Source organism: Ursus arctos, unplaced genomic scaffold, assembly GCF_023065955.2.
Source record: "Ursus arctos isolate Adak ecotype North America unplaced genomic scaffold, UrsArc2.0 scaffold_22, whole genome shotgun sequence".
Taxonomy (NCBI): domain Eukaryota; kingdom Metazoa; phylum Chordata; class Mammalia; order Carnivora; family Ursidae; genus Ursus; species Ursus arctos.
This window is the reverse complement of record NW_026622897.1, coordinates 17,864,314-17,886,493: the sequence shown is the minus strand read 5'-3', so window position 1 is coordinate 17,886,493 and position 22,180 is coordinate 17,864,314. Positions and strand designations below refer to the sequence as shown.

General features: G+C 44.2%; 1 long non-coding RNA gene across 2 annotated transcripts in view; it reads left to right on the top strand.

Annotated features, from left to right (window-relative positions):
• Positions 1-19,868, top strand: part of LOC130544612 (uncharacterized) — a 32,659-nt gene extending 12,791 nt beyond the window's left edge. For both annotated transcript variants that reach the window (XR_008961023.1, XR_008961022.1), the window contains 3 exons: positions 4,711-4,965; positions 8,585-8,796; positions 19,168-19,868. This is a non-coding gene — a long non-coding RNA (uncharacterized LOC130544612). The remainder of the gene's footprint in view (positions 1-4,710; positions 4,966-8,584; positions 8,797-19,167) is intronic.
• Positions 19,869-22,180: the final 2,312 nt, after the last annotated feature.

The window sequence follows — 22,180 nt, the reverse complement described above, 5'->3', positions numbered from 1 at the left end:
GAATGAACAAAGCAATTGATTAAGATACAGATATGTGAGATGTACATGAAAAGAGGTTATAAGATTTACAAAAAATCACAAAAAGAGTACAAAGAATTCCTATATGGTCTACCTAACTTCCCGTAATGTTAACATGTTGTATAACCACAATACAATGATAAAACCAGGAAATTGCCATTGCTACTCTACCATGTCCCACCAATATCCTGTTCATGGTCCGGGGTCCGATCCGGGATTACACATTGCATTTATCTGTCATGTCTCCTTAGTCTTTAAAACTGAGACAGTGTCTTAGTTTTTCTTCATCTTTCATGACCTTGACACTTTTGAAGAGCACCGATCAGCTGGATTACAGACTATCCCTCAATTTTGGGTTTGTCTGAGTTTCCTCATCATTAAATTCTGTTATACATTTTGTTAAGGGTACCACAGAAGTGATGCTGTGTCCTTCTTAGCACATCATATTGGGAGGCACATAGTACTATAGGTTTCCTTACTGGTGATATTAACTTTGATCACTTGGTTAAGGAGATATCTGCCAGGTTTTTCCCCTGTGAAGTTATTACATTTCTCCCCGGTAATTAATAATCATCTCATGGAGAGATACCTGGAGACCATACATATCCTGTTTCCAGTCATATTTTCATCCACAAATTTTGGCATCCATTGATGATACTTTCTTGAAACAATTACTATGGTAGTGTTTGCAATTGATGATTTTCTATTTTCATCATCATTTCTATGTTTTTGAGTTGTAGTGCTATAATAAGAAAGACATTTCCCTTTCTCTCCATTTACTATCTACCTATTTATTCAATCAACCATCTATTTATAGCAACATGAACTCTTGAATATTTGTTTTATTCTGTGGATCATAATTTGTTATTATCATTTCTTATTTTCTTGCTCAAATTGTCCCAGATTTGGGAGCTCCATCAAGTGAGCTTGCATCATCTCACTATGTTCTCATCATGTTTTTGAGCACTTCCTTACCTGCTGGTTTGTTCCAAGTTCTCGCTGTACTTTCTCTGCCCCTGCCGTGTTATCAGTCATCTCTTTAAGTATGCCTGGTTCCTTTTTGTTGGAGAATAATGGCTTTTTAAAAATGATTTATTTATTTATTTGAGAGAGAGAGAGAATGGGGAGAGGGACAGAGGGAGAGGGAGGGGGAATCCTAAGCAGACTTGTGCTGAGCGCGGAGTTGGACGTGGGGCTTGACCCCACGAACCCAAGATCATGACCTGAGCCAAAACCAAAAGTTGGACACTTAACCAACTGCACCACCCAGGTGCCCTGGAGAATAATGTTTAGAAACAAAGGTCTGGACACTAGATGTTCATTGCTACTGGCGTGTCATTGTTTCTTCACTCAGTGGGCACAACTAGGAAATACACGTGTGTGTGAAATACATACACATTTCTACTTATTTCCATATCTGGTTGTCTATCTATCTATTAAAAACCATGACTTTATACTGATCCCTCCAATTCCATTCCAACACTCGGGATTCATTCTATCCTTTCCGTTTCTTATTTGTAATTTCTTTCTCCAACCATAGAAACTCTGGTGGTTATTATTAACAATATATTTACTTCTTTGCTCAACCCTAGATTATACATAAAGCAGTTTCAGAATTGCTAACCTATAACCTATTTGAAAAACAGATTTATTAATTGGAGTACAATACTGTATACTCTTTAGTCTCAGTGTATACAGTTTACATTACTGTTCAAAGGTACTTAGGTGAATTCTATTTTACCTCGCACCCTTTATTGTGTTGTGATTAATTGTAATAAAGTTAATACATGTTTTTAAAAGTGAATAATACTTGTAAACGTATTTTGAAGACCACATGTATAGGGAATTGTTTCTTTCTTCCTTGCATAACCCAGAAGGCCTGGAGAGATATTCTCAAGCTGAGTCTTCCAGAGCCTGTAGGGAGATTTGAACCCTATCTCTTCCCACTCTACTCCTTTCGCCAGTACTTGTTTCCATGTCTGTATCACCTGTTTCTTCAGGGCTCTGGGAAGAAGTTCTTACAAGTGCTTTCAAAGTCCTGCATTTCAATCTGCCCACCTCCACTGAACTCTACTGCTTTGGCCCCCAGGTGAAACCTTTTGATACCTGCAATACCACGTTCGTCAGTGGGGAGTTTTCTATACCAAGTATCAGTCCAGGGGTGCCTGGGTGGCTCAGTCATTAAGCGTCTGCCTTCGGCCCAGGGCGTGATCCCAGAGTCCTGAGATCGAGTCCCACATCAGGCTCCTCTGCTGGGAGCCTGCTTCTTCCTCTCCCACTTCCCCTGCTTGTGTTCCTTCTCTTGCTGGCTGTGTTTCTGTCAAATAAATAACTAAAATTTTGAAAAAAAAAAAAAAAAAGTATCAGTCCAACCTGAATCAAACACCTTAATTGAACCCCTTTTCCTTTTTCTTGGGCTGAAAGTGGCCACCAGGTGGCGCTTCAGAGTCCACTACATCCCAGTTTTAAGTAAAAGTCCGCTTCTCCTGTGGTTAGGTTTGCTTCAGGAAGTCGTTGTTTTCCTGAGTAGGGAAGATACACCCTAGATGCAATTTTTTTTTTTTTAAGGTAGGCTCCATGCCCAACATGGAGGCCAGCCTGGGACTTGAACTCATGACCCTGAAATCAAGACTTGAACAGAGATCAAGAGTTGGACGCTTAACCAACTGAGCCACCCAGGCACCCCTCTGGCTGCATTTTTAATTTAATTAAGAAATTTCTTGCCATTTAATTCTTCAGCTCAGCTTTCACCAAAATGACAAAGGAAGCACAATTTAATCTGTGTCTTCATCTTTGCCCAGAAAACTTGGGCTCTTTGCCTTTTCCTTTCCTTAAAACCTGCTCCAAGGAAAAGCAAACATAGGTTTGTTGATGGCCATAATGTGGTCCCCTGTCAGGGGATGCTTCACAGTAAGTGTGACTGAGCTCCTTCATCTGTCAGCCTCTCTGCAAAGGAAGCTCAGGCTGGGCATCAAGGAGCTGGAAGTCGTGTAGAAACGCCACTATCAGTGTCTCCCCTGAGAGGATCACTTAGCCTTTCCGGGACTTTGGTGTCCTCACATGTAAATGAAGAGGTTATTGAACTCCATGGTCTCAACCACAAATCCCTCAGAAGCTCTGGGGATAACGTGAATCTATGAAGCGGCTGAAGAGTGGTTATGACAACAGGAAATTGGGTTGGCTAAAGTAGAATTGCACAGTGCACACTCTGCTGAAAGGCATTAAAATTTAAACTTTTAAAAAAACATTGAGTAGACCGAACAAGATACATCTGGGCATTGAATGTGTCCAGAACCTCTGCCGGTTTGCGGCTCATGGACCAGAGAATCTTTATCAGTGTGGTTTCTCCTAGGCCTGAGGTTCTGTAAACACTCAGTAGTTTGCTTGTGCTCTTCTATCTGCTTGCAATTATAAGCCATCACTATCATCCCCAATCATCTCTGCATGTCTAAAGCCTAATTCCTTCTTTAAAAACCCACTCAAATGCCACCTACTACAGGAAGTCTCCCTAGATTTTTCTCTCTAAATTGGAAAACATTTTCTCTTCCCCTTGAGTTCTAGCATTCTTAACCTTCTTCACAGCTCTCATTGCTTTTTTTTTAAGAAACGGTGTTACAATTATTTACATGCTGGTCATCAATCGATCAATCTGTCTATCTATATATAGAGAGGGGGGGGAGAGAAAGCTCCTTGTGGGCAAAATCCATGTCTTATTGAGTTTTGTATCTCCACCACCTAGAAAATCAGCTAACAAATATTTACTGAGAGCCGACTCTGTGCTAGACATGGTTTTAGATGCTTTTCTTAGCATATAGTAGTAGGGACTCAATAGATGCTTGCTAAATGAATGGTATTAAATGGCCAACCAGAATAATGAAAAAGAAAAAGGCAGATAACACCAAGTGTTAGGGAAGATGTAGAGCCATCCTCATACTCTGCTGGCCCCAATAGCCTTTGCTGTCTACTGTTTTCCCATCATTACCTTATGTTGCATGGCAAGAGGGATTTTGCAGACATAATTAAGGTTACTGACCAGTTGACCTTAAGATAGGGAGGTTATCTGAGTCGGTCCGATTTAATCATGTAAGATTTATTTATTTATGTTTTTTTAGAGAGAGGGCACAAGTGGGGGAGAGGGACAAAGGGAGAAGGGGAGACAGAGAATCTCAAGCAGGTTCCATGTCCAGCGCAGAGCCCGACATGGGCTCAATCTTACGACCCTGAGATCATAACCTGAGCTGAAGTCAAGAGTTGGATGCTTAACCGACCGAGCCACCCAGGGGCTCCAATCACATGAGTCCAGAGATTTTTTTTTCAGCTGGGGGCAGAAGAAGGCATCAGACAGATTCAAAGCATGAGAAGGACTGATTCATTATTATAACTTAGCTGGGCTTACAAGTGTCCTCTAGAAGCTGGGAGCCACCCTCTGCTGGCAGCCAGCAAGCAGACGGGGAGCTCAGCCCTAGAGAACTGCAAGAAGCAATTCTGCCAACAAACTGAATGTGTTTGGAAGCAGATTTCTTCCCAGAGCTTTCAGAGAAGAACCCAGACCCGCTGGCACCATGATTTTGGCCTTGGAAGACCTTAAGCAGAGAACCCAGTTGAACCTGCCTGAACTTCTGGTTACAGAATTAGGAGATAATAAATGGGTGCTGTTTTAAGCTACTAAGTTTGTGGTCTTTTGTTGTGCAGCAATAAAGAATTATAGATACTCAACCAGCACTGTGGGGAGGAATGAAGGCCTCCAGGCAGAAGCCAGCGCCAGTTGCCAACCATGTGGGCGAACCACGTCAGGAGCGCATCTGCCAGCCCCAGCTGAACCTTCAGATGAGGTGGCCCCGGTCAACGTCCTGACTGCAGCCTCACAAGGGATCCAAACCACCCAACCAAGCTGCTCCTGCATTCCTGTCTTGCAGAAACCATGAGAGAAAAGAAACTATTTTCAGTGTAAGTGTCAAGGTAGTTGGTTATGCCATAATATATCCCTGATAGATCACTGTATTGTCACTCAGTAGATGTCCAGGGTCTGAAAGGCTACCCATTAGAACCAAGCAGGGACATTCCAGGGCCTGCTAAGCTCTAGCATCCCAGACTGCAGACCCTGCAGGCAGCCCCACACTCCCCACAGCAGATCCTCTGGGTCTCTCTCTTTTTTTTTTTTAAGATTTTATTTATTTATTTGACAGAGAGAGACAGCCAGCGAGAGAGGGAACACAAGCAGGGGGAGTGGGAGAGGAAGAAGCAGGCTCCTAGCGGAGGAGCCTGATGTGGGGCTCGATCCCAGAGCACTGGGATCACGCCCTGAGCCGAAGGCAGACGCTTAACGACTGTGCCACCCAGGCACCCCAGATCCTCTGGGTCTCTTGTCCAACTCCTCTGTCCTCCTCCAGCCCCGCCTTGGATTCTCAGGGTCTGCAGTTGCCCCTGCACGCTTAAGAGCAAACTAAGCTTCCTTAGGAGAAGGATGAGAGAAAAATGGGTTATCTATCTATCTATCTATTTATTTTAAAGATTTTATTTATTTATTTGAGAGAGAGAGACAGCCGGCAAGAGAGGGAACACAAGCAGGGGGAGTGGGAGAGGAAGAAGCAGGCTCCCAGAGGAGCAGGGAGCCCGATGCGGGGCTGGATCCCAGGACTCTGGGATCATGCCCTGAGCGAAAGGCAGACACTTAACGACTGAGCCACCCAGGCGCCCTGAAAAATGTTTTTTTTTTTAATGGGAAGAAACATATACACTTCACAAGAGTATTGTTGATTAAATGATAATGATATGAAAACAAGATACTATACAGTCATTAAAAAGATATATATATATAAAAAGCTCTTTCTATAGAGATGTGGAACGTTGCCTAGAATAACAATAACAGACAACATCTATTTTTAGATGGAAAGAGCAAGGTTCAGAACAATGAGTACTTTAACTATTATTCAGTTACAAAAAAGACATTTATAAATATATACTATATAGGCATAGCTTATCTCTGATAGAAGATCCCCTTTTGGGTAGAGAACTGGCTGATTGGGGGCAGGGGTGGAAGGGAGATCTCATTCTTTTCACTGACATCTTTTGTACCTTTTGAATCCATGTACGTGTATTATCTATTAAAAATAAATTCCTTTCTTGGAAAGAGATAGTAGGCACTCACCAACAATTTCCTGCTTCCCTGCTCCCTTCCCTTAACACACTCACACACAACTAGAACCCTCTGCCCCCACACACCTTTCCTCCACATGTACACTTTGACCAGTAAACGCACAGCCAAATGCTCTCCCTTCCCCCACGCCCCTGGTGCCCAAGCATGCACCCAGCAAGCGTGCCGTCCTGTGTATGGTATGTGTGCATATGTGTATGTATGTATCTGTGTGTATATGTATGTGTGTGTGTGTTGTATACACGCACACGTGTTTGTGCTCTGATCCAACCCTTTATCCGCTACCCTCACCAGCGCCTGCTTCCTGTGTGTGTACACCTGGATAGATGCTCCAATTATGAGGCGAAATAGGTTAAAAGTACCCTATTCAAAAGCATTAAAGGGGCCTAATTGTAGGTGACTGTAAAACTCTAATTAGGGGAGGCCTCATTAGCTGCGACACGAGGAGGAGGAGGACGCGGACCCGGACCAAATGACAAAGGCAGCCTCCTCAGACAGTTAGGAGCGAGGGGCTTAATTGCCCTTTGACAAAACTGGAATGGGGGAGACAGGAAGGAGGAGAGGCCACTCATCAAAGGAGGGGAGTCCCGCAGGCCAGGCGTCTCCCTTGTGCTCCCCCAGCATCTGCCTGGAGGCCATTTGGATGAAAGCAGTCACTTACCTTCCACGGAGCCTGGCAGAGGGGTAGCAGGAAGTTGGGACTCGCCTCCTGCTGTCTCCCTGCTCCACTCCCTGAGCTGCCTGGGCTCCAGCTCGGCTCTGCAGGAATCCCATGTCCTTGGTTCCCTCCCACATATCGAAATCCATTCTCTGGGGGCTGCGAGCATAGCTGTGGGCAGGGCCCACGTTCTCATCCTGGCTCGGCCACTCACTAGCCGTGTGACCTTTGTGAGTCACTTAACGCTGAACAAACCCCTCTCCTCAATTACAAAAGGGACCAATAACACCCGTCTTCCAGAGTTGTGAACAAGCACAGAATGGCAATTGAGAAAGTGCGTTGCAAACTGCACCTCGCTCAGTAATTATTACCTGTTATGGACCGGGTCACATGCTCCTGGAGGACAGGAGTGATGTCTTGGTCACCTGTGCTCTCAGGGTCCTGCTACATGGATCGAAGAAGAGTGGCGATGAAGCATCATCCGCACGGTGGGTGAAGTGGAAGGCCAGAACGAGTACATTCTCTCGGCCTTGGTGTGAATAAGTGGACAAAACCTTCGACAACGGGGTGAACTGTGGTGTCTCTACCATGAATCCTCATATTCACTGAGCATTTCCGGTGGGGCAGCACCATCCCAGACAGTTCACGTGTATTCACTTACCGGATCCTCACGATGTCCTTTAGGGGGAGTACATGATCAGCATCACCTCCATTTGGAAGAGGAGGAAATCAAGTCTCAGCTTTAGAGACTTCCCCAAAGCTACATTGCTAATAAGCGAGGGAGCAGGTTTTGAACCAAAGTAGTCTGGCTCTCAGCCCGCGATCTTAACCCTGTAGCGTGTAGGCACCAGCAAGCTGGCGGTGAATGACATTTGGGGCTTGTGGCCTGTTTGATGCTCTTGAATTATAGCTAATATTTTTCAAGTGCTTATAATACAGCAGGCACAATGCCTGGTAAGAATTTTACATGTTATCTCCTTCAATCCTTCAAACAACCCTATAAAATAAGGTCTCCTGCTTCTTTTTCCCATTTTACAGGTGAAGAAACGGGGGCCAGAGAAGTAAAATACATTGCCCAAGATCACAGTAAGAGATAACTGTAGGGTTTTGTTTTTTTTTTTAAAGATTTTATTTATATATTTGAGAGAGAATGAGAGAGAGAGCACAAGCAGGGGAGGGGGAGAGGGAGAGAGAGAAGCAGACTCCCTGCTGAGTAGGGAGCCTGATGTGGGGCATGATCCCAGGACCCTGGCATCATGATCTGAACCAAAGGCAGATGCTTAACAGACTGAGCCACCCAGGTGCACCCCCCCTTTTTAAAAGATTTTATTTATTTGAGAGGGAGAAAGAGAGTGAGATGACTATAGGGTTAACATTGGAACGTCGTTAGTCTGACTCAGAGTCCACATCCTGAACAATATAATATTTTGCAGTTACTTTACATAGAGAGCTGCCCCCTTTGTTGAAGCTGTAGGACTGGTCTGTGTGGTCCAGCTAGTCTGGTTCTGCAAGAAGAGAGAAGTCTGGGCTGGGGGACAGTGCAAGGGGAACCACCATGGAGTCAGAGAAGACACGGGGCCATTCAATGATAATGTGACAATGACAGTCATATCTTCCAGAAGCAAGATATTTTGCTAATTGCTTTCTAGCTGTTCTAGGTCTTCAAAGAGTTTGTGGCCTCCAGGTGGCACAAAACTAACCCTCCAATGATTATGCTATGACAATTATATGATTTTATTTTATTTTATTTTTAGCAGGTTCCTTGCCCAGCATGGAGCCCAGTGCAGGGCTTGAACTCACAACCCTGAGATCAAGACCTGAGCTGAGATTAAGAGTTGGGTGCTTGACCAAATGAGCCACCCAGGCACCCCTAAAGCTTACATGTTGAAGAGAGGTGCAAGGAACTTTGGAAGTTCATCACAGAGAGACAGGCATATGATGGATGGAATCTGAAAAAGCATCATGGGTAAGGAGCCAAGGATCTCAAAGGGAGGCGAGGGTGTCAGCAGATGAAGATAAATGAGAAGGGCTTTCGGGGACTATGGTTGTGAGGCCTACACTTTTCCTTTTGGCAATGGCCCCACATTTGAAAGATCTGTCCCATCAAAGTGGATTCATTAAGTGATACAATTTCCTATTTATAATTAAAGATAGCAAAACTGTCGATTAAAGTTCCTGATCATCACACATTAACCAACGTTTATTCACCAAACAGTATTTAGCACCTTGTTTGTGTGAAGTGCTGTGCTTGGTACTTGGAATACACTCATGGTACATTAATAGAGAAGATACAGCCCTTTCTTTTTTTTTTTTTTTTTTAAAAGATTTTATTTATTTAGTCGACAGAGATAGAGACAGCCAGCGAGAGAGGGAACACAAGCAGGGGGAGTGGGAGAGGAAGAAGCAGGCTCATAGCGGAGGAGCCTGATGTGGGGCTCGATCCCATAATGCCGGGATCACGCCCTGAGCCGAAGGCAGACGCTCAACCGCTGTGCCACCCAGGCGCCCCGATACAGCCCTTTCTTTAGGGAACTCTCTGAATTTGTTGGTTGAAACCAATGAAACTTGACATTTCTGTCCCACGTTATGTCAGGTAGAAAAATGTACATTTGTTATTAGGCCTTTTGAAATATTTGAAAGGAAAAAACATTACCGACTATGTGCTCAGCATGCTGTGGGCACCTTACTACACTTGGTTTTATTGGTTCGGGTCTCCCCTCCACCTTCCCTAGAAGGCAAGCTCCATGTTTTGTTCATTGCTGTGTCTCCAGTGCCTACAATGATGCCTGCCACATATGGGACTAGTTGATCAAGTGAATTAACTCTATTCTCTCAACAGCCTGCAAGGTGGTTGGCATTCTTTTTCTCTTCCCGATGAGAAATCTAAGACTCAGAGACACTAAATAAGTTCCTCAAGTTCCTGCAACCGTCAATGACAGGGCAGGGATTTACATCAGATCTGTTTGACTTTGAAGGTGCTCCTTCTTTTCCATCCTTCCTCCAGAGATGCAGAGATGCCTAAAGCCAGGGACAGTAGGTTGGACAGCTCTGGGATAAGATATGAATATGCAAAATTCTGTTTGAGCAGGGGGAGTGGTCCGCCCAAGGGTCCGTGGGAAGCAAGGAAGTGGGCTGTATGGCTGCATTCCCATGGCCAGTGTGGAGGGCCCAGAGGGCTGGGCTGAGGATTTGACTCTGATCTGGAAGGCACTGGGAAATGCAGAGTTTCCACTTGACTGGAATTGTATTTTGGAAAGATGAACGGGATGTAAGGGTGGTTTGGCTTTTAGAAAGATGGGAGATGACAACTGTCATTAATTTGTCAACAGGGGGAGAGGTAACCAGTAATGGAATGGAGGCAGTGACAAGAATGGACAGGAGGGATGATGTCAGAGTAGACTCGACTGTCCCAAGTGAGGGAGCCAAGATAGAGCTCAGAGATCAATTTGCAGCCCCCAGTGGATGAGGAAGCTAGCGTGGATGGCTTTCTCCCTCTTCCTAGAGTTCTCTCCAGGTGGGTAGTGGCCTCCATTGTAGGACCACAGCTCTACCCCAGTCATCTTGGCAAAGCGTGTGGCTAGTCAATTCCTTAGCACATGTTTGTGGAGCACTTAGTACTTCCTAAAGGCTCATGGCATCAGTGGCAATGCTTTCTTTGTACTTTGGGATTAATAGGTCAATAGACCACCTTAAGGCTGTACTGTGTTAGGGTTTAGAGATACAAGGAGAACAGATATGTAGGAGTCTGTCAGGCTTCCTGGTTCCATCTGTATGTAACCCCTGCCTGAGGATTCAATGAGTTAATATAGGTTAAGCAAATAGAACAGTGCCTGACATGTACGTAGTAAGTGACTGGTGTTTGCTAATGTTCTGTATAAGACAAAGGCACTCCACTCAAGCTCACAACCATGTAGTTGGGTTTAGCCAGTCCATCAAGACACTGCAAAAGAAGACGTATGTGCAAGGCACAGAAAGAGTTCTAAAAGCGAGTGATTCGTGTGGGTACTTGTCTGTTGTTCAACCCTGTCCCTCCCACTGACAGCCAAGCTCGTCTTAGTCTCTGAGGCTAGTGTTTCATCTGTACACTTCTCTCCAAACTCCCTGATGACAAAATGACTTATCAACTCTACCCAAGCCTCTGGGACCCTAGGACTTCCCAAGCGTGTGCAAGACTCAGAGCCTCCATTTTGGAGGCGACCTTTATCCCTTGCCAGCTCAGCGGACCTGCCAGGCATTAAATCTTTGCGTGGGACAAATGAGATTATGTTCCCTTTGGGGAGAGGAAAAAAGACAATCTTCACCTCTCCCTGGACACAGACATTCATTTGCCTGATCACCTGCAAAGCAGATGAGCCTCTGAGACGCCCTCTTTCTTGTTCACTTAGGGGTGAAAAATTACCAGCAAGAAACCAATTAGCATCCTCTATGAATGCGTCCCAAGCCTTCTGGAGTCAATTCTTTTACTCTGTCCTCTGCACATAAGCAGCATCTGCTTTGGGGTCTTGTCCTAATTGAGTTGAACCTGTGCCGTTATCATTTGTTAATTGTAGCCCCAAGAGGAGAGAGAGAAGGAAGGAGGAGGGTATGGGGCTCTGTCCTTCCTTTGTCCCCCGCCTGGAAGGCTGCAATCAACAGAGAGGGTGATAGGGCCAAGAGGTCAGAGGTCAGCCGCAGAGGCACTATCTAGACACCTGGGTGGCTGGTTCACATTCAGTGAAGAATAATAAAAAGGAATCTTTCTTGAGCACTTATTATGCGCCAGGCACGATTGTAGAGGCTTTATATAGATCAACAGATTTAATTGTCACAACTCTCTAAGTTACGTGTTCTCATTAGTTCCCACTTGACATTGAGGCAAATGGAGGCACTAGGAGGTTAAGTACCTGCCCTCGAAATGCAACTAGATCGGAGAGAAATCAAGATCGAGGCCTTGACACTCCTGCTGCAGCGTCTGCACTCACGGCCAATCTGCGGCTGCACTTCTCACCTCCGCTGGCCGGCGGGGAGAGCCCTGTCGTCTGGTCACGGTGGAGCAGAGCCTCCAGCCCAGCTGCTGCCCCCGAGCAATCACCAAGCCTAATCTTGGTGATCTCTTAGTTATCTGCTGGGAGAGCCCGGATGCGCGTCAGGCAGGGGGTGGTCCCTGAGCGCAGAGCACTGACCTGGCTGCCCAGGGGAGACGGGGAGGTGAGAGGAGCATCTCTGGGAAGCCCTGGGCTCATGGGGCAGCAGGGTGCACAGACTGAGAGAAACAAAGGCAAGTCACTGTCCGCGGTAAGGGCCAAACGGTTCTGACCCAAAGTCCACACTCCGGAGTAAAGCACGCCGGCCCCTCACTCTGTGACTTCTGGCAACCTCCCCGTCCCTGGGTGCTGCCGGAGACTGAGAAGAAGAAATTGTTTCCCTGTGATCCAGCTTTTTCTCACGTCAACCCTACAGCAGAGCCCAACACCCCCCTCCCTGGAGTAAACCTGCTTGGGTACAAGTCCGAATGTCAGATGCCAAGCCTTCTGTTTCTGAGAGCACAGGGCTGCACGTTCAAATGTGCACACGGACCGGGCAGGTCACACAAACAACTAACAGAGGTATAATCCAGTCGTGAGAAGCAGCCTGTCTTAGCCTGAGGAGCACACATTTTGCCTAAAGACTTTCAAGGTAAAACAGTAAAAGAAGAAAAAGAAGAAAAGAAAGAAAGAAAGAAAGAAAGAAAGAAAGAAGAAAGAAAGAAAGAGAAAGAAAGAAAGAAAGAAAGAAAAAGAAAGGAAAGAAAGAAAGAAAGAAAGAAAGAAAGAAAGAAAGAAAGAAAGAAAAGAAAAGAAAAGAAAAGAAGCATTATGCAGAGGAGGCAAACCCCTCTGGGTCCATCACTGCAGGCTCTTAGTTCCCATGGGGAAGGAGCGATGGGAGCGGACCCCGAATTTCTCTTTTTCTGTGAATTCCTTTATAATAAGGAAGCAGCAGAATGGCGCATGTGCACTGTAAAGGCACGCATGGATGCTGAAGCCAATGGTGTGGTCTTGACCCCAGCTCTACTATTTATTGTCTCCGTGACTCTGGACAAGTTTTATGCCTTCTTCTGCCTCTGTTTCTTCATCTGTAAGATGGGGAGAATGGTAAGTTCCGCTTCATGAGAGCTACTGTATGAACTAAATGAGTTATATGTAAAGTGCTTAGAACAGTGTCTGGCATATATTTTTAGCGCCATGTAAGTGTTAGCAATTCTTTCTACAGTACACGTTTCACACATTCTGGATACTGTGGACATTTAGTGATAATCTAGATTCTTTATGCAGTCTGACAGAAAGAAGGTAATCAAGAGTTAGATTTGTGGCAATATCCCTAGCTTCCTGGTTTCCTAGAGTCCGCTGTTATATCCCTACTTATAATCAATAGTAACAAATCATTAGTAGTGCTGTATTATTTGTTATATAATACCATACATTAATAATAACAAAGTAAATTAAAAGTAAGCATGGTAACAGATGACACATGGTGCTTTCTGTGAGTCAGTCAGCATACTGATTGTTTGCTATTACCTCTATCTTCACACTAATCCTGTGTGACAAGAGCTATTAATACCTCCATTTCACAGCTGAAGTTACTGAGGTTTTGAGAAGTTTAATAATTAGCTCAGTTTTTAAAAAGCACCCCAGGGGCGCCTGGGTCGCGCAGTCGTTAAGCGTCTGTCTTTGGCTCAGGGTGTGATCCTGGCGTTATGGGATCGAGCCCCACATCAGGCTCCTCCGCTATGAGCCTGCTTCTTCCTCTCCTACTCCCCCTGCTTGTGTTCCCTCTCTCGCTGGCTGTCTATCTCTGTCAAATAAATAAATCTTTAAAAAAAATAAAAAATAAAAAGCACCCCAAAGTGTGCTGCCTAAGATTTAATATAATCCTCTGCCAATGGCTGTGAATCTTAGGGACAAGAAGCGCTGGGGATGAGGACTATGCTCTAAAAGGAAACTCATCTTGTGCTTGTTTCCAGGTAATGACCTGTCTGCCTGGGAGACACCTGTTTGGAGCAAAAGGTAGCAGAGAAACTTAAGGCTGAGAATGTGCATTTTATTTTATTTTATTTTACTCTATTTTATTTTTAAGAAAAGATTTATTAATTTGAGAGAGAGAGAGGAGGAGCGGAGGGAAAGGGAGAGAAAGAATCCCAAGCAGACTCCCCACTGAGCCCAGAGACTGATGTGGGGCTTGATCTCACAACCCCGAGATCATGACCTGAGCCGAAACCAAGAGTCGGATACTTCACTGACTGTGCCACCCAGGTGCCCCCAGAATGTACATTATTAACTTCTGCATAGCATTTGGCCATTTATTACAAAGTTTCTGGTTGCTCCAGATCCTTTTAAAACAAAGCGTTATGTAACTAAACAGATAGTGATGTCACGTTCTTTTTCTTGAACAATCCTCCACAACAAAACTATGAGTTAGGTATTATCATCCCCATTTTACAGATGGGAAAACTGAGACTGGGAAGGGGATTAGGTGACTTGCCCACGTTAAGTGCAGGGCCAGGACTCAAACCTACATACATCTCACTAATCTCCTTCCAGCAGCCTTTCCCCATACCGTGCTGCCTAAATGAGTTCACGTCTCTGCTGGCAGTCAATCAAGCCACCATACCCACCACACAGGGGAAGCAGACTGTCTCGTCTACATCCCCCTTATGCTTCAAGTGAAGAGGCAGAACACACCCTGTCTCAGAGGCAGTGAGTTAATGATTGAAGAAATGTCCCAAAGCAGTTCAGCTGGAAATAAAGGGAGAGCAGTTCTCAAATGTTAAGGGGGACATCAGAGTCTGTGCATATCAAAGAGATTTGTGCACAAAATATATGCAAGATGCTGATTCAATATAGGAAGCCAAAGAGTAGAGAGAGGCAACTGCCCTGCTCAGCCCCACTGCCCCATCCAGCACTGGCTGAACTCTCAAGCACAGAATCCTGTTTTCCCACAAAACTCGCTTCTTTTTCCTCTTCTCCAGTTGCATGTGCGTTTCATTGTGATTTTAATTAAGGGTCAGGTAATTCACACCCTGCAGCTCTGCTCTCCAGCATGCCCACCACTTTCATCTGTTGAGCTGCCTACTTCCCTAAATACTTCTGGCCAACAGGCCGGATGGGGATGTTGGGGCTGGTGTACCTATCACCTTCCTCCTCTTCCTACTGCAGCACCACCCCCACCTCAATTCCAACGGCCCAGCAGTCTGCATGGGAGTAGAGCAGCTCCATTTTTCTCCAATATTAATAATTATGACATTAGAAGGGTGATCTGCTGCAATTCAGGCTTTCTATTTGCAGGCTGGTGGCTGCATATCAATGGCATGATTAGGCAAATGAAATCAGATTGGCACTGTTATGAAATATTTACATGGCCAGAATGCATATGCTTCAATCTCATTGTTCCCATTATTAAGCCATTTTATAATCTCATAACATTTAGACTCACACTTTGCATTTCTAATTAACTTGAGGAGTGACTTCGCTGGGAATTAATTGCAACTTGTGCATTCTTATACACACAAACTCCCTGGGAAACAAACTCTGGTTGGCAATCATGCAATTCACCCCGACGATGGACCCTAGGCTGACTTCTGTTCGAAACCATCTTTTCCGTCAGTTGGGAAAAGTGGCTGGGGACATTGGTTTTCATTAAAATTTGGCTACAAATCACATGCAGGAACAGTCTGAGTGCAAGAGTCCCTTTGGAGGAACTAGTTTCCACCTGAAAAGCCTTTCACAAAGAAGCAGTTTGATGTGGGGCAGTGGTTTTCAGCCGTTTGGATTTTGTGGATCAATAACATCCCTAAAATAACAATAATAATAGTAGTAGAAATAATAATAATAATGATAATAATAAAGATTGGGGATATCTAAAGAGCTATTATATTGAGCTGTTATATTGCCTTTATTCAAGATTGCTTCAGTATAAAGAATGTGATGCCTCTCTCACACTTGATTGGTTAGCATGTGGAAGTATCCAGTCAAAAGTCCATACCTGGCAAGGGGCTACTATGGGCATTTTAATGATCTTCATTTCCTATGAACACCAGAGTTTTGTTAGTATGCACTCTTGGTGTCAGAAATGGTTTTTTACTGGTGGAATGAGTGGTGTTCAGAATATGTGGATTGGTTAGAAATATCCATCAGCCACCTTCTCTCATGAATGCACAGGGAGTGGGCTATAAGCATGCCCGGTAGCCTACACCCTTTGAAACACTGCCTAGGCCTAGAAATTTCCCTGGCCATATTTGAGGAAGCTTATGCAGGATCTGGTTGCCTGGTTCTGATTAAGAATTTATATGAATCTACTGTGAGCGAAACTTGCTTACGAGATACTTGTTGGAGTGAGGGTTCTCAGCTGGGGACAGTTTTGCCCCTCCCCACCCTGGGAGGGTGGGAGTGAGGAGGATGGGGGGGAGGAAGCATTTGCAATGTCTGGAGATGTTTTTGGTTGTCACAATTGTGTGTGTGTGTATGTGTGTTGGGGTGGGGTGCTACTGATGTCTAGTGGATATTGGCCAGAGATGCTGCTGAGCATCCTGCAATGTCCAGGACAGCCCCTTCCCCAAGTATGACCCAACCTTGAATGTGAACAGTGACAAGAGATCTAGAAAAGGGCAGAGAGCTTCAACTTCACTGAGCGCCCAGAACTGGCTGTATGGCTGTTTTTATGTCTAAAGGCTAATGTTTGCATGTGTGACAAAATTTAGTCTGTGCCTCTCTTTGTAATACACACCCTGATGGTGAAGTTATGGGGGGAAAAACCTTGATCTTTTTGCTATGTCAACCATTGGAGGTGACCAATATCTATCAACAAGAACCCAGTAACTGTGCATGACCATGTTGTCTTAGGTCAGTTTGAAACAACTGTGTAGATTCTCAGTCTTTTATTTTGGAAACTTTAAATTTTGTTCATTCCAGACCTTAAAAAGAAACAACGACGATCTATTATTACCATGATAGAATAACAGAATAAAAAGCTTCAGTACACCAAAGAGGTCATCAAGAACAATCCTTTAAATAAAATATGTTTAACTTAAACAGAATCCTCATTTTTCTCAACCCATCACCTTAAGATTTGCTCCACTGTCCCCTCATACTGGCAAGAATGTGCCCAATTTAGAAGCAAATGTTGTTCTTATTGTCTTTAGAGGGATCCCAGGACCAGCCTAGAAGGGGAAACATCTCAGACAGCCGAGAAAACTTTCAGGCATCCCCTGGGACAACTTTCAAGACCCTTCCTTCACGCTGCCAGAAAATTACATATTGTGCAAGTTTCTCTACTAGCAACGACCACCAGTGCCATGAGGAGCATTACTCCCATTTTACAGAAGATAGGCTTTCATGATTTGCCCGAGGTCCTATAGCTAACCTAGGTCTTCCAGCACCTGAGCCTAGCTCTCTCTGCCTCTAATACCTCACATGAGAAACATCTCTGCCTTGATTTGGCTAAAGGACTTTGAGCGCATTGTCACTCAGTGTTGGATCACAGGATTGAAGGGTCTTCAGTGGGTCATCTGGTCCAGAGATTCCCAAACTTAAACATGACAGATCAACAAACCTTTTGAAAGATAATTATATACTTTGATTTTTTTCCCAAGGAAAAATATATTTTTTAAAACCCTGACACTTTGTATCTATATGATTTCATAGAATAAAGGATATTCTATGAAATATTCCTCAGGACTATGGAAAGCAAATAATCCATTCCTTCATTCATTCAACTAATACTTACCAAGTGCCTATTATGCGCAAGTATTCTTCTCGTGTTAGTGAAAAAGCAGAGAAGAAGAATATTGGAGTCCTTGCTGTCTTGGGGCTTACATTCTAGTGACCTAATCTCAGAATAAAAGATAGTTCTTCAAGTGAAGTTGAACTGTATGAAAGATTCTTCATTGAACTCGTTTCATCTTACTTGATAACCTCATCCTGTGTCAGCATTGGTCCACAGACCAGCATTTGGGAACTCTGAATTTAGTGCATTTGTCTGCTTCCAGGGACAGAGCCCTAAATTATCTCAGATGGAAGGAAATCTGAATGAAATTTGGATGCAGTCTGGGTTCTCATAGGGCCCAGGATTCATGGCTCAGGTAGGAAGTAGAATGTGGCCATTGGGTGCCATGGGGGTAGTATGAGCCAGAGGTCTGTGAACACAACTCTTGGTGTTTCATTAAACTGGTAAAGTGGCATTTTCCACATCACCTTACTTTGTCTGCACCCTCACTAGTAAGTTTTGGAAATCCTCCAAAACATCCTAAACATCTTTCTGTGTCTTGGGTCATTGTGGCTCATTAGCAGCCCTGGGAGGCTAAGTTCATTTCACACTTGGGGAAACTGAGCCCTAGCAGGAGGCCATCTGGCAAGGCCGAAATGGCTATAGGACCAATCCCAGTAATTCTGCTTTCATCTAGGGATCTCCTCACGGGACAAGTCAGAGAGTCATCTCCATTCAGAATAGAAAAGCCTGGAAGCCTATTCTCCAGGCCTCTGCAACAACAACTTGGTTTGTTTTCTCTCCTTAATTGGTTGGGTTCCACTTCTCCAAAATCGCCCTTCCCACTCTGCCCAAAGCAGTGACCTGGGAGTTCTGGGCGACAGTTCTGGGTTTGTGTGGCTGATATCTTTTACTTGCTGAGCTGTCCAGCAGGCTCGGAGATGGCAATGAATGATTCAAACACTGAAAATCATACAAGACAGAGAGCACAATGAAGAGGTAGTGGCAAAGGGGGAAATGCAGACCAGAAGGTCTGAGGCTGGAAGCCTGTTCAGTTAGCTCCCCAGGGCCACCTAAATCCTGAATGTGGAAATGAGAAGGCCAGGATCTTTGTCCTAGCTTGCAGTTGGAAAATAATACCAGGCTTCCTCTACTCTGTGTGAGTGTGGTTAGCTTTGTTTTTGAGAAAGGAAATTTTGGTTGGCTGGGATCTTGGAGGGACATCATGTCTCTCCTTTGGCCTCCAAGCAGAGCTGTGTTTGCAACATTCCTGGTGGCTACCATTAGGCTGTGTCCTCTCCCTCCTGTAAGAGCGGTGCAAACCCTTGGTTGTCTCCATCCAAACACCTGCTCAGAAATATGCTCTTCCCAACTTACCTCCGGCAGAAGCCTTCCTCAGCTGATTTGAGTGTGGTGCATTCACAAGTCTTACTTGGATAAGTCATTCCATTTTCTTCATTCATGTGTTCATTCTCAGTCACCTGTGCTGTTGCCATGGAGAAGGGGAACTGGGTGACGGTACAAAACAGTGGCCAATACCGAGATCTTTCTGTTTGGCACTGAGAAGTATGAAGTAACTTTCTAAGGGAGATGCATCTCTTTTTCTTTTATTCTTTAGGCCAAGGCTAAGAATGAACATGTGGTCTCTGAGCTCATAACAACTGAAAACAATGAAGAATCCCAGGAAGCATGGTTGGAATGGGAGCAACAGCCTTGGAATTAATGCTTTGTCATGGAGGATCTTCAATATTGCCACAGTTAAGAGGTAATTTTTTTGGGTAGACTATTTATTATTGAGATATAATTGACATATAACATACTAGTTTTAGGTGTATGACATCATGATTTGCTATTTGTATATATTGCAGAATGATCCATAGTAAGTTTAGTTAATATCCATCACCGTACATAGGTACAGACCTTTTTTTCTTGTGAGAACTTTTAAGATCTTCTCTCTTAGGGAGAAGGACAAACCAAGAAACAGACTCTTTTAAAAAAATTTATTTATTTTTAGTAATCTCTATTCCCAATGTGGGACTATGAACTCACAACTCTGAGATCAAGAGTGGCACGCTCTTCTGACTGAGCCAGCCAGGCACCCCAATAGACTCTTAACGATAGAGAACTGATGGTTACTAGTGGGGAGGTGAGTGTGGGGATGGGTCAAATAGGTGAAGGGGATTAAGAGCACACTTATTTTGATTAGCACTGAGTAATGTATAGAATTATTGAATCACTATATTGTACACCTGAAACTAATAGAACACTGTATGTTAATTATACTGGAATTAAAATTTTAAAAATTAATAAAATTTAAAAAGGATCTACTCTCTTAGCAACTTACAAATGTACAATACAGTATTAATAACTATAGTCACCGTGCTGAAAAGGAAATCTTTTATATATAGCATTTATTATGGTACTTAGCATTTACTGTATATATCCATATATGTGACTAGCTTAGTTTCTGCTGGCAATAAATGTTGGATTAATTCGTTGATCAGGGAATGAACACAATATGTATTTCTATCCAGCATTATTCAAACCACATTTGGACTATTATGTGCAAGTGAGGCAGGCATCTTTTAAAGTGCAGAGCCCCATAATGGTAAGAGGACAAAAAAATCATGTATTATGAGGGGCTGTGCAGGTTCTGGGAAAGAGAATACTCAAAGAAAACAGTAGAGCTTTTAAAAAATGTTTTGCTTTTGTTGTTGTTATTGGTTGTGTTTTAATACTAGAAATTCTTCTTGGTAGCAGTGAGTTTTCTATGTGATTCGAGAGGTTAGAACAGGGATCAGGGGTAGAGGGTACACAAAAGTAAATTGAAGCTTCATCTAGGGAAGTCATTGAACTGTCCCAGGTGCTTCAGGTGGGGGGCCTACTTTGGGTACCAGATATCCTTTAAGGCCCTTTCCGTGCTATAAAATTATACTATACATTTGACCCATGAACATTATGGGTTTGAACTGCAAAGGTCCACCCATATGCAGATGTTTTTTGATAAATGCAGTGTGGTACTGTAAATATATTTTCTCTTTCTTATGATTATCTTAAAGATTTTATTTATTTGACAGAGAGACAGCCAGCGAGAGAGGGAACACAAGCAGGGGGAGTGGGAGAGGAAGAAGCAGGCTCCCAGTGGAGCAGGGAGCCCGATGTGGGGCTCGATCCCAGGACCCTGGGATCATGACCCGAGCCGCAGGCAGAGTCCTAACAACTGAGCCACCCAGGCGCCCCTCTTATGATTATCTTAATAATGTTTTCTTTTCTGGGGTGCCTGGGTGGCACAGTCAGTTAAGTATCCAACTCTTGTTTTCTGCTCAGGTCCTGATCTCAGGGTTGTGAGATCCAGCCCCGCGTTGGGTTCCATGCTCAGCTTGGAGTCTGCTTAAGACTCTCTCTCCCTCTCCTGCCGCTCCCCCTGCTTCTCTAAAATAAATAAATAAATCTTTAAAAAAAACACATTTTCTTTTCTCTAACCTACTTTATTGTAATACAATATATAATACATATAACATATAAAATATATGTTAATTGACTCTAAAATCAATAACTAAGGCTTCAGATCAACAGTAGATTGTTAAGTTTTGGGGGAGTCAAAAGTTATATGTGGATTTGTGATTGTGTGTGTGTGTGGGGGGTAGGTGACCCTAACCCCTGCATTGTTCAACTCTCCCTTGTATGTATGTGTGTGTGTGCCTGAGTGTGTATGCAGCCTATGGCTCTCCTCCTGTACTCAGATATAGGTTTTTGTTTGGTTGGTTTTTAATGGGTAAAATGTGAGCATGACTGTTCATTCTTTGAAAGATACAGTATTCAAGGAAATGTGAACATGACCATATGTAGATTTACATATAAACACACAGAAGCACGTAACAGTAGTGCTTAATTTTTATTAAGCACTTACATGAGCCAGACACACTAACCACTTTCCATGCCCTGTCCTAGTCAAAGCTCCTAACCATCCCGAGAGAAAGTAGGGACCGTTTATTTATGGCCCCATTCTGCAGATGAGCTTGGGGCTCCAGGAGGTCACAGGTAATACATTACGCCCAAGGTAGGTCAACCGAGGCTGCACAGCCAGGTGTGTCTGATGACCAGCCTCATAAAAGAGAATGTGTGATTTGTATTTAAACATAGACACACATGCTAAGGCCATACGTGTGTATGTGTGCTCTTTTTTAATTTAAGGATTTTATTTATTTGTCAGAGAAAGAGAGAGAGAGCACAAGCAGGGGGAGTGGCAGGCAGGGGGAGAAGCAGGGTCCCCCGCTGAGCAAGGAGCCCGATGTAGGACTGGATCCCAGGAGCCTGGGATCACGACCTGAGCCGAAGGCAGATGCTTAACTGACTGAGCCAGCCAGACGTCCCAGGCCATACACGTGTTACAGAGACTAGCGTCAAAGGGTAGAGCTGCCGCAACACCTCCTGCTGCCCAGTTCAATCACTGGCTCATCAGATGATGGGCCTGAAGAGAGAGTGGTTTCCTGTCTTTGATGAGTGGGGTTCTCTTCCATCCTTTTTATGATCCACTTACCTCAGCCTCAAGTATGCCAGAGGCCCTTGGCCACGCCGGGTTATGCCACAGCCCGTCACGAGATGCAGGTAACCTCCAGTTTCTTTAGTTG